The sequence below is a fragment of the Lactuca saligna genome, chromosome 8 (genome assembly GCF_052625555.1).
Source record: "Lactuca saligna cultivar CGN05327 chromosome 8, ASM5262555v1, whole genome shotgun sequence".
NCBI lineage: Eukaryota > Viridiplantae > Streptophyta > Magnoliopsida > Asterales > Asteraceae > Lactuca > Lactuca saligna.
Window position 1 is genome coordinate 176,623,902 of NC_136424.1, and position 13,240 is coordinate 176,637,141.

The 13,240-nt window shown below is 29.5% G+C and overlaps 2 long non-coding RNA genes across 8 annotated transcripts; both read left to right on the plus strand.

The window, feature by feature from the left end:
* The first annotated feature begins 352 nt into the window (after positions 1-352).
* Positions 353-1,682, plus strand: LOC145012586 (uncharacterized). The gene is made up of 4 exons (XR_013664581.1): positions 353-657; positions 806-858; positions 991-1,040; positions 1,134-1,682. It is a non-coding gene; the product is annotated as an uncharacterized LOC145012586 (long non-coding RNA).
* Positions 1,683-6,854: 5,172 nt separating this feature from the next.
* LOC145011402 (uncharacterized) lies at positions 6,855-12,694 on the plus strand. 7 transcript variants are annotated; one of them, XR_013664100.1, is made up of 6 exons: positions 6,860-7,409; positions 7,545-7,615; positions 7,907-7,947; positions 9,029-9,084; positions 9,456-9,528; positions 10,232-10,438. It is a non-coding gene; the product is annotated as an uncharacterized LOC145011402 (long non-coding RNA). The 7 variants fall into 7 exon arrangements; XR_013664098.1 differs by having other exon boundaries at positions 6,855-7,409; positions 9,029-9,528; XR_013664101.1 differs by lacking the exons at positions 9,456-9,528; positions 10,232-10,438 and adding an exon at positions 12,440-12,694 and having other exon boundaries at positions 6,861-7,409.
* Positions 12,695-13,240: the final 546 nt, after the last annotated feature.

Sequence of the window (13,240 nt, forward strand, 5' to 3'; positions counted from 1 at the left end):
TCTATGTCCTATGAAATTTTTTTTCTATATATATTTATATATCTATATATATATATATATATATATATATATATATATATATATATATACACACACACACACACACCATCTTATAAAGAGTTTATAATTGTGGGCCCATCAAAATTTAAGACATTTGTCTTAAAAATCAAGGAAACCAATTTTGGACCTTTGGATTTAAATTGAATGGATATGATGTTGTCATTGCCTATCCATGTGAAATTGTTTGAACCAATCAGGATCGAGAAAACCAATTACACGGATCCTCTATCCATCAAGCCCTAATTTACAGCCTAATCTTTCTTTCTTTCTCATTCCTCCGTTACACTCCCCATCAGCAAAATACCGACGTCCCAAAATCCCCTCATCTTGTAATCGTGAATTAGCCAAAGATCTCTCCTCATCTTCTGTTAAACCGTTCGTCATCTAAATCTCGCTCAATACCCTTACCCATCATCACCAACATCGTTACAACCACCGAGTTACCTACTCGGAACCAATCAGCCTCAAGAAAACTCGCCAAAATCCCCTACATTTTGTCTAGTGTTAACCGATTTTGGTTTTTTGTTTCGATTTCACGTGCTAGGGTTCATACAATCTCGAAGTTTTCGAAGATTGTATGGAACAAACGATAGAAAGGTTCGTTTTTTGATAACTTGGTTTGGTTTTTGAGTTTTGTTCTCCAGATTTTTGAATGAACGCCATTAGACAAAAAAATTGCCAAAATCCCCTACCTTTTGTCCTGTGTTAACCGATTTTTCTTGTTTGTTTCGATTTCATGTGGTAGGGTTCATACAATCCTGAAGTTTTCGAAGATTGTGCGGAACAAACAATAGAAAGGTTCGTTTTTTTTTTATAACTTTGGTTCGGTTTTTGAGTTTTGTTCTCTAGAATTCAAAAATATCGCCAAAATCACATACCTTTTGTCCTGATTTAACCGATTTTGATGTTGCTTTCTATTCCATGTGCTAGGTCTCATACAATCTTGAGGTTTTCAATCGTGCAGTACAAACGAGAGAAAGGTTCGTTTTTTTTTCTAACAAGGTTAGATTTTTTAGTTTTCTTCTCGATAATAATGAACAAATGCCATTAGCCACAAAAATCGTTTTTTTCAGGTTCAAAAAGCTGGAACGGTGCATCCCATGGATGTTAGATGAAACCCCGATTTTATTTGGTGTTTTAGAATATTAGTAGGTTATATTTCTGTTGCGTTTTTTTAGTTGAACGAACCATTTCATCGTTTTCTTTTTCTATCTATTTACACATAAAAATTCTGATTTTGTGATTTTTTCTTCTATTGTATATATGAAATGCAAGCAGATCAAGAAAGAATGATATCAGATTTGCACCAACAAACTTTTACGTTGTTTAGGTATAATTGTTGGTGTTTATTTATATATTCATGATTAACTCATAGTTTATGTTTTTTTGTTTTTTTCATATCTGATGAAAGGGTGTGATTAATTGTTTATGAAACTTTTTACTGACGTTTTTATGAAACTTTTTTACTGACGTTTTCATATCTGATGAAAGGGTGTGATTAATTGTTTATGTTTTTTGTTTTATTCATATATTTTTGCTGATGTTTTTTTTTTCTATATGATATCATTATAAAATTTAAAATTTTAATTAAATCAAATGTTTATGAAACTTTTTTACTCTTAGAAATTGCATTATGCTTTTATTTAAATATATATGATTGTATTTATTCCTTTGTAAAATACAAAGTAAGAAATATCATCATACTTTAATGGCACCTTTATTTGATTTGAAGGACAAAAATGAAACCTTTTTAAGAAAGGTAAATAATGGCATCCTATTGTATGGTATATGTATGTGATCATGTGTGTATGTAAAAGTATAATGCAATTATAAAGATTTTATTACAAGCATCAATATTTCTTATTTAAAAAGTTAGAAAAAGCATCATACTTGCATTAAATCTCTTTATAACATCTTATTTTTCTTGCTTATTTAAATACACAGCATGAAATAGGATCAAACTTTCTTTTATTCATGTTTTATAATGCACTATTTTTTATTTAACTGAAATGAAATTATGAAGCTTTAAGGAAGCAATTAAAGTTAGCTTATATTTATATAATGCACTATTTGATGCTATATTGTGCTTTGTAAATACAAACTTTCATTGATTCCTTTTTTTAGTGTTGTTTTCTAATATATTTTAAATACAAGGCATGAAATAACATCATAATTTCTTTGATCCAATTTTTATAATGCATTTTTTCCCATTGAAATGAAAGTAAGATACTCTTAAGTCTACAATTAAAGTACGATGCAAATATGTATACAATTCACGATTGTTTTATGATGGCTTATATTTGAACTTTTTTTTTGCTAGGTTCAAGTTTTTGATGTGTTTGGGCAACCTTCAAAATTAGTAGGGGTAGAAATATGATATTTTTTCTATTATATAATCAGTTAATAAGTGTTTAATTGCATGTATGTATGTCAAAGTAAGGTTAAATGATAAAGAATTCGTGAAAGTACCTTGTTATTTCCTAGTTTTTAAAATACAAAGTAGGAAATAACATCGTACTTTCATGATTATGTCGGTATTGAAGTACAATGATATTTCTTGCCCTTCCTTGTAAGGAATAAGAAATATCATCTTATTTTAATTCATTCAATTATAATATAACCAAAAATTGAAATTATCATGCTATTTTTTGCATTGTAAGCATTGATCATACAAGTTTTGTATAATATCATATTTTCTCACTTTTGAGTGTCATAACATTCTAAATTTATCTATATGTTTTTGAATTTGTTAATGTGAAAGTAGGATGTTTTATTAAAGAATAGAATATAAAAATTAATGCATTCTTAAATGTTAAGGTACATTTTTTATATTCTGTGTTTATGTGAAAGTAGGAATTTATTATAACGAATAAAATAAAACAAATAAAGGTATTTCGTTTTTTTAAACACAAATTGATTGCATGTCAAAAAAATATTTTTCTGATTGGAAAGTATTTTATTAGATACAAATATTGCCAGTAATAGTATTGTTGACTCTGAAAACAGCAATGTAGTAGGTAAAATCCATGTCAAAAACAATAAAGTAGTAGGTAAATAGGTGGTCATAAATAGTATTTTTCAGACTGTCTAAAATAGTTTATTTGATAGTCAAAAAACAGTAGAATATTAGGTAAAAGCATGTAAAAAAGAAAACAATAATTTATAGACTCATAAAAAGTCTTATAGATTGTAAAATAAATTGTTTAATAGACAATAACAATAGTTTGTATAAACTGTCGTAAAGTTTACTTTTGATTTTGATAGCCTAAAGCCTAATTGAAACACTATTTTCTAAAGTTTACTTTTGATAGCCTAAAGCCTAATTGAAACACTATTTTCTAGACCATCAGAATCAGTACTAGCAAAAGATTCCAAAAGTAAAACCAATATAAATATGTTCATTAGTTGATAAACAAATTGTAAAAGCTAAGTTTTAAAAAAACAGGTATGCTTCCTTATTCTTTCTCTTGTATTTTGATATACAAAAATTAAATTGTAATTTCTATTTTTAATAATGAGTGATGTGTTTTGATTTTTTTTTTTCATTTACCTATAATAAAGTTTTAGTGATTTTTAGTGTATGCTTTAGAGTAACATTTACAATTTTGTTTAAATTTGATTAATTTCTATTTTTCATATAAAGTGATACATAAAGTGATGTGTATTGATTTTTTTTTTCATTTACCTAGCAACAAGTTTTTAGTCTATACTTTAGAGCATGGTTGTAAAAATTGCTCGACGGTTGCTCGGCGGTTCACTGGGGTCAAACGATTAATCGATTTGGCGGGGATTAATCGGGGATTAATCGAAGACCCTAAATTACTAATAAAAATATTTTAAAATTTAATACATCCTAAGAAAATTAGTATTTGAATATTTAAAATTTTGAAAATTTGAAACTTTTAAATATTTGAAATTTTGAATATTTAAAAATTTAAAAATTTAAAATTTTGTTAATTTTTGTGTAATATTTGAAAATTTGAAATTTTGAAATATTGAAAATTTTCCCTCCTAGGAGCGCCAAGGACCGCCGAGACCGAGTATAACCAATTTCCGCCAAACACCCCTAATCGTAATCAGTTGCAGACCGCCAAGCGCCTAGGCGGCCGCCTAGGCCGATATTTACAACACTGCTTTAGAGTAACACTTACAATTTTGTTTAGATTTGATTTGGTTTTTAACAACTTATTTTTTGTTTTAATCATATCTATATATGATGGAGGTCGGTGCTTACTTTTCACTTGTGACCAAAATAGAGGTAAATTGGAAGTCTTTCAATTTACATTATTCATCTTGTTTAAATATCATTATGCTTTTTTGCTACATATTTTACTTTATTATATTTTAACTATGGGTTTTTCCTACATGTAAAACTTGATAATACTATGTGTTTACGTATCATTATCTTTTTTTGCTACATGTTATATTCTATATAATTTCTTTTAGATTTATTCATTATATAACAAATGTAAATCATTTAGAATATAAGTATAAACCGTTTAAAGCTATTGATTTAATAGTGGATGAAAATTTATACAAGACCAAATGTAAGAAATACAAATATTAATAGTATAATATTTATAGAAGTATATTATATGAATAGTTATTTTTTTATTGGTTTAGTTTAATATGTTGTTATTAAAATATAACGAAGAATAAAATTTTGTAACAGTTATGATATCAAATTAGGTTTGTCAAAACTTTTAACATTGTAAATGAAAGTCTAAAATATTATATATCTGTATTTCTATTGTTTATTTTAATAATTATAAATACAATATTTATTGTTATGAACATTACGAATCATTTTAATATTTAAATTAATATGGTAAATGAAAGTCTGAAATATTTTATATTTGTATTTTCTATTTTTTATTTTAATAATTATAAATACGATATTTATTGTTATGAACATTATGAATCTTTTTAATATTTAAATAAATAATATTGTTACCAATTATTTAACTTTTACATTTTATTTTAAATTTTGTAGAAAATGGATATGTATTTCAATGTTAACTCTTTTCGGTCACTCGATAGTCCATATGCACGGTTTAATTTCGCTTGCGTTCGGATTGATTTTGTTTGGGTGCATACAAGGGAAAACAGACTAATTATTCTTGTAGTTGACCAAAATGTAAGTTCCATATATATATATATATATATATATATATATATATATATATATATATATATATATATATATAATGCTTAATTTCACCATATAATGAGTTTTTCTATTACTTTTTTTAACAAATTTTTTATTAACTAGAGAGAAAAAATGGTGGTGGTTGTTCCTAGCTCTTTAATAGGAAGATACCTAGAAAGAGGTATGGAAGGCCGCTTATATTCTATAAATCATTTTAAACTCAATTCCACTCCCGATGACTTCCCCAAGTATGAAGGATACAACTTTGTTGATGATCAATATGTCATAATTGTAATTCTTAAATAGTTGTTACAATATAATATTTAACTCATTTTTTAAAAATAACTAAAATTTGTTTTACTTAAACGGTGGTTTAGATGTTGTTGGCAAAGTTATTGACGGACATCTTTTACAACAGGACTGTGCGGTTGATTTACTTCTTCAAGATCAATTGTAAGTTTTTATATTATTATTATCATTATTATTATTAAGAATTTAATTATAAGTACTATTAAAATTAATATTTCAAATTATTATAATAGCTATGTAATTCAGCTTATTTTGAATGATGGTCCTGAAGCCTTATATTTGTCCATCTGATAATGACATGTTTCCATTCAAACTGAAAAGAAAATAGTTTGCAATTCGGCTTCGCTTTGCTATAACAATCAATAAAGCTCAAGGCCAAACAATTCCAAATGTTGGTGTTTATCTACCAGTCAGTATTCTCGCATGGGCAACTTTATGTGGCGCTTTTCAGAGGGATATCCCGTGAGAATACAAAGGTCTTAGAGAAACCCACAAAAGAATTTAAGGGGAGAGGAATTTACACATAAAATGTGGTGTATCAAGAAGTTCTGTGCGATATATAAGATCAAATTTTGTATAAACCTTATCGATATATAATAAAATGGTAATGATATTTTTCAAATTATTTGTGTTCTTAAAAATATTTATTTTATATATATATATATATATATATATATATATATATATATATATATATATATATATATATAATTGAAAAAATTCAATGAAATAAAACCATTCCTCAATATAACTATTCATTTAATTATGAATGTGATGAAATGTTTTTACATAATTCTTGTGAAAAAAAAAATATAAAATAACAATTCTTTTACATTAAATGATTATAAGCATTTGTTGTATGAATTGGTAAAAAAGAAAACATATTTTGATTCCTTTTAAAATTTATAAACAAAAAAAAAAAAAAAAAACCTTTCATATTGGAGGAAGATTGGAAACGTGATGGTTTTCATTTAATACGATTACAGTTGAACCACCTCATCGAGATAACAACTAATCGGCACCTAGAAACTTTTTGTCGAAAGGAACAATAGTCGTCGACGCATCGCGCGGGTACCCCACTAGTGTATATATATATATATATATATATATATATATATATATATATATATATATATATATATATATATATATATATATATATATATATATATATATATAAAGAAACCCTTATGCTTTAAAAATTGAGCAAAATAGGAAAGGTTGATCAATGTAGAATAAGTATGGGATTTTTTTGGATTTTTCTTGGATTTTCGGCTGTTTTTTCTTGATTTTAAGCAGCCTTTTGATGGGTCGGGTCCTAATGGATAGACAATATGGTTCATCACTCATGATTCCACTAAATTCCACTAAATGGGACAATGTGCCACCGTTTGAAAAGTAATCTCTTCACCTCCACGCTTCCATTCACCTCCTCCAATGATTCCTTTCCTCTAATGCTTCCTTACTTTCTCAATACACTACCTCCATCACCTCTCTCTACCCATCAACCCAATATATCGACATTTGCCCGTTTCGCCACCGCTCCTCTATAATCGATCAATTGATGGGTTTCTTTGCAGATAAGAAGCATAATCGTTGTTTCATATTGATGCCCTAACTCCATACCACCGGTTTTCTATGAACTGTTTGCTCCCCATATTCTAATTTAGGTTTTGATAACTGATAATTCATCTCGGACCTTCACTCTGGCGCTCTTATCTTCCCTGGCTTTCTTTGGATGGTATGACTGCTCCTTATTTTCAGTTCTTCATTTCGCTCTCTGCAAACCTTGTCTCTTAGTTAAGCCATTAATCCAAATTTAAATCTATACCTACATCTTCGTCCAACCATCTAGGTTTTGTTGAGGATTGGAACACCACACAATTATAAGGTAAATGCATCAACTTTTTTTCCAATTTACAACTCTCCCTTTGATATATTGAAGGTCAATTTTTATTTCCTAGATTTACGCGTTCTGATTTTGATTGCCTAGATTTACTGGTTCTCATTTTTATATTGATTTTAGTTTTGGAATCTCTTTTGACAATCTATGGTTTCATATTAAAAGCAAATTAGAGAGAGACGAGTCTACCACTGGTAAGAAATTGTTTCAGTAGTAGGTTTTGGAATTGTGATAACTACAAATTGTGTTAATGGATGTAAACTGTAAGTTCAATTTTTGTTCACTGTTTATCCATGCAATATTCTGTAAGTTGTATTTTGACCCTTTTTTTTTTTTTTTTTTTTTTTTTTTTTGTATATTTATGTTATTGTTACAACCTGCATGTGTTTGATTTCACATGATTATCCTCAAAATTGAATATGTTTTTCTTTAATTAGCTATTTACTTGGATCATTATCCTCAAAATTATGCTATTTCCTATATAGGAACGGATACCAGTCAACCAGAAATACATGCTCATGCACATGTAAGGTCTTTAATCTCTGTTTGCTGAGCTTTGGCTCTTTCAAAAAAAAAAGGTCTTTAATCTCTAAAAATACAGATCGTAATTCCCTCTCTAATCTCTATTTAGTTTTGGAATATTATTAATATAATGGTTGTTAGTAAGAAATCAAAAGCTTATGTTATGGGTTGAAGATTTCACCCAAGCTAAGCCAATATCGATATTAAATTTGAGTCTGTGTTGATTCTTGGATATTTTCACCAACAAACAATATGCAATTTTGTTAAGTCGGGGCTTTTGTTGAACTATTATCTGGGGAGTATTTTTTATACCAATTGATTGGTTTAATGTTGAGAATAGTCGGTTCAATTGTATCCGTAAGCCTAAATATTTTGATGCTCACTGTTTTGATGAAGTTACAAAAGCTATGGTTGCCCAATCTGCTTATAATTGTGATAATTGAAAATATGATTTTTTTTTTACTTCATTATGATATCCAACAAACACGGATTGGTTTCTGATAGTCGACTAAATCTCATAACCTACTTAGGTTACGAGATTTCAAGTTGCTTTTTGTGTTATATACTTTGGAAGAGTGACGATTTTAGTTTTTTAGTTGCAAGGTCAGCTCTTATGCCCTGCAAAGTGTTTTCTGATATGTACAGTTTGATATATGCATGTTTTTATATTTAGTATAATCGCATAGCTACAACTTTATGACCCAATAAGATATGAGAATATGAAATTTGATGTGAGGAGACTTAAGAAGACTTATCTTTATTGTCCTGCCAAAATTGAAAATACATTTTCTGATGGTTTATGTTCTTTTTCAACATCTGCAGTAATATACTATACAAACAAAAATGAAGAGTATATCCAGATTGTAGAAATTGTTCAATTTTCTCTGTCGACTTAGTACATATAAATTATTTTAAAGAAAATAAATTGCAATCACATACTTTGTTTAAAAAATAATACTGTACAAAAGTAAATTTATTCGAGTAAATTTAAGTCTTAAGAGTAGAATACTTGATGACTTTATCTACAAAACTGACAAGATCATTTGTTAACACCTTTAGTTCATATACTTTTTGAGTTATTATAGACGAAGTTACAAGGTGACAAACTATAAGGTGGGGCCACCTTTTTGCGGCTATACAGGTAATGATCTGCATTATGCAATTTCTTACAAAGATTGTTATTATACAGCCGATAAAAAAGAATTTTGCTCTGTTTTGTGGCATTCCAAATCGAATATATGCCAAGTTTTTTGGTGCATTTTTCTTAGGTTGGACAATTTTAAATTATAATATAGATAAATGCTTTAATAAAAAAAGGTTTGTGATTTTTTAATATGTGGAATAAATTTGTTTAGTTTTACCTGCTATTTAAGATTGCATTATTTTTTTTTTGTGAGTAAGAAATAATTTAAATAGGATTTATTTGTGAATATATTTATTGTAATTACATGCGATTTTATGTTAACCATAAAAGTGAAATAGAAATCAATTGGTTTTTGAATACCATGTTAGGGGCTTTGAATAAAATTTGTTGTAATCACGAGAAGCACTAGAGAAACTACTACTTAATGATGTTGGATTAAAGGTAAATATGGCCTGGTTGATTAAGATTTGTAGTGATGATTATGCTACACTTTGACATGTCATTTAGACTATTCAATTTGGAAACAACCCTTTGACATGTCATTTATTAATATTACATCACTGTATTTTCAAAAAAGAAAATTATAGACAATGTATTTTAGTTTTTACCTGATGGCAATGTATTTCAATTTTCTTTTCCATAATAGAAATCTACTTTCACTAGATTTTTTTCCCGATATTATCTTTAACTAAAACCTTATACCACTCGTAGGTATAAGCACGACCTTTAGATGTCCCTAGTGTATATATATATATATATATATATATATATATATATATATATAGTCTTAAAAGTCTATACATCTATACTGACTCAGAAACTTATAAAATTTACAAAAAGCACAAAAATGTGTTGTTTGCCATATTATTTATTTACAACACTTAAAAAAACTACAAATATAGAATTTTAGCCTATGTTCCCAAAGGATTATACGTTGTATGCTCACATTTAATAAAAACTATGGGTTATCTTGTCTCCCATTTCTCTTATCAAGATCTTCTGTCTTCATCGTGCGTTGACTATCACTTCTTGCTCTTTAAAGAAAATATCAGCTTGTTAAAAATTGTCTCCCTTTGTTGCAAGTTCTTATTGTTGAAGTTAGCTCGACATCAGTTTATTAACACTAGATTCTTATTATATGAAGTTTATGGTTGGACTATGAAGCACATATTGTAGTATGGTCGACACCAGAAATGGAAGATGTGTGTTCGAACTTGTTTACCTAGACACTAATGTCGCTGTAACACCCCGTTAATGTAATAAATAAATAGATGTAACATATACGTTTGAAATCGTGTTTTAAGTAAATAATATTTTGTAATATTATGTGAATTTGAATGTTGTGTTCTAACAGATAGTTTTTACTAGAAATAAAGTAAAACTATGTGTAGAATCACTCATAAAATATTGGAAGTCTTATAAGATTCCAATTAAAAGCCAAATAGTGAAATATAGCGAAAATATAAAATTTGGAATAAGTAAAATTTTATTATTGAAAGTTGTAGATAATCTCGTTAGAAACATTTAGGCGAAAACCTCATCGAAATCCGAGTTATAACGAAGAAGTTATGACCAATCGAAGATCCGTGATAAAACAGGCACGATGATGAATGACGTAAAAAGTGAGTTTTTGATAAACTACTTTTTAGCCTTAGTAATTTAAATGAAAGTTGTATTATTCATTAAACCGAGAAGTTCGATAAAAAGAACGTCAAAATCTGACTTCGTATGAGGAAGTTATGATTTTTCGAAGTTTCAGTTTAACATTAGACAGTTAAAAACTTGAATTTTTGATCGAGTGATTTTTAGCCGACACAGCCTAAACGAGAATTGAAGGTCTCATTATTAGTAGTATAACGGTAAAAAGTCTGACGAAAACGGACATCGGATGAAGAAGTTATGAAATTTTAACGGATTTTCCTATCACGGTCTGTTAAAAATAACAATATTAAAGTTAAAATCAAAATTAGCCAACGAAGTCTAAACGAAAGTTTTAGAACATAACTTTAGCTACACGTGCATATAAAGAACGTAAAAAATGGAGCTCGTATGAGAAAGTTATGGATTTTACAAGATTTGGCACATTTTTCGAGAAATTTCGCATGAATAGTACTGTCACATCATCCCTCGCATGCAGCCTCCGCGTGGCGTCTTCTGATTGAACCGTAGCCTCGGGTAGCACCCGCTGATTGGTCCGAAGTCGTCACCTCTTTCCCTATTTGACCAAAGCTCGGTCCACTTAGGAGCTGGCATCTGTTTGAAATCACGTGGCCTCGCATGCGCCCTCGTGCGCGACCCAAGTGTAGGCTCCTGATTCGACCGAAGTTGCCGACCCGATCCGAAGCCAAAAGTCGCATCATCCAACCAATGCGAAGCGAACACCGGTCCGTCCGAGCCTCGCTCTGCTGCCACCTGGTCCGAACCTCGCAGCCACCTGCCCTCTTCCCCTCGCTTCGGATCCGAGGCTCGCACCTATATAAGGGGTGCGAGACCTCCCGGGTAAATATTAGAAATTTGCCCCCTTTTACCCCTAAACTTATAGGTCTTCTACTTCCACTTCCCCGAAGCCCCGGTACTGATTCCAAAGCCCGAAACACGCCCCGAGACTCACGAGAAGCCCGAAAAAATTATCTTTTCGGTTTTGAAGCTCTACCTTCGCAGAGCCCGGTTATTTAGAGCCGAAGTGCTATCTAAATTAATATTTTAACCCCCGGTTATTTCACGATGAGTTTAATATATAGAAATAATTGTATGTTATGTGTTATATGTTATATGTGCTATGGGCTTTTCAATGTTATTATTCCGGGTCATTTCCCCGGGTTATTTTTATTCTCTATATTTAATAACAAAGAAATACCTTTGACCATGTGATCAGTGAAAGGACTTAGCTTCACCTTGGTACTGGTATGTAGCCTCTGGCCATGTAGAACATGTCTCCATAAGAGAATGAATTCTATTCTATGGTATTGACAGAAGGTTAGATAGGGCTATAAGCCTGAAATCTACCAAAATGTTAATTCGAAGTTGTATATCTTCTGTGCTGTTTGGGTCAAAGCTTTATTGATGTATATCAAGCATGGAAATTGTTATGTCTTATTGATTGTATATCTTTAAATCAAATCAATGATTGATATGGAATGTTTGTCACATGATTCACATATGCCCTTGTTGTTCCTTGTTCCTCTTTGCTTCTACCATATTAAAGTATATATATATATATATATATATATATATATATATATATATATATATATATATATATATATATATATATGGAATAACGTTATATTGTATCTATTATTGAACTCACTAAGCGTCACCGCTTAGCCTCTCAATGTTTAACAAATTGCAGGAGATAAGCATCCAGTATAGTTATATACTGGTAGAAGATTTTTGAATAGTTTGAAACTATTGTATCGATAGAAGCTTATGAATAGTTTGAAACTATTGTATTTTGCACTCCCATGTGTATAAAACTATAGAATCCTGGGAAGTTATGTAATATATAACACTTTAAAATAGTCGGTTTGTATCCAGTAGTTTGCAACCTCTTTATCAATGTAAAATATTATTTTTATTAATATGCAAGTAGCATGTTTTGGAGTAACTATATTGTCAAGTATGAAAGTTTGGGTCTTTCATAAATACGAAAGTTAGGGTCTTTCAACCATGGTATCAGAGCAGTAGTTTGAGTGAATTAAATTCCACGGGTTGGTATTTAGACTTAAACTATTGGAAGTTCAATATATAAACTTAATCATTGTAAGTATACGTAGACAAACCATAGGAAATATATAAGTAAAAGTATTAGGTAATAATAAACCCTAATATTCTAAAATACAATGTTACTCCGTATTGCAGAGCAATGGCTAAACAGGTTAGTAGGCATACCCCTGAGGTTGGTGGAGGTCCTCAACCAGAGGAAGTGAATACTCCAGTATCTCCTCGTGAGGAGCGACTCTTGGGTAAACTTATCGGTGTTATTCGACAAACTCTCAAAGAACACAAAAAGAATGGTGAGAAGGGAAAAGAGAAAGCCACTGGAGAATCTTCAAAAGGAGAGGTGAAGCATCCCTCATTCAAAGATTTCAAGAGTAGTGGTGCTATAGAGTTTTCCGGTGTTCTCAATCCCATTATTGTTCTTACTTGTATC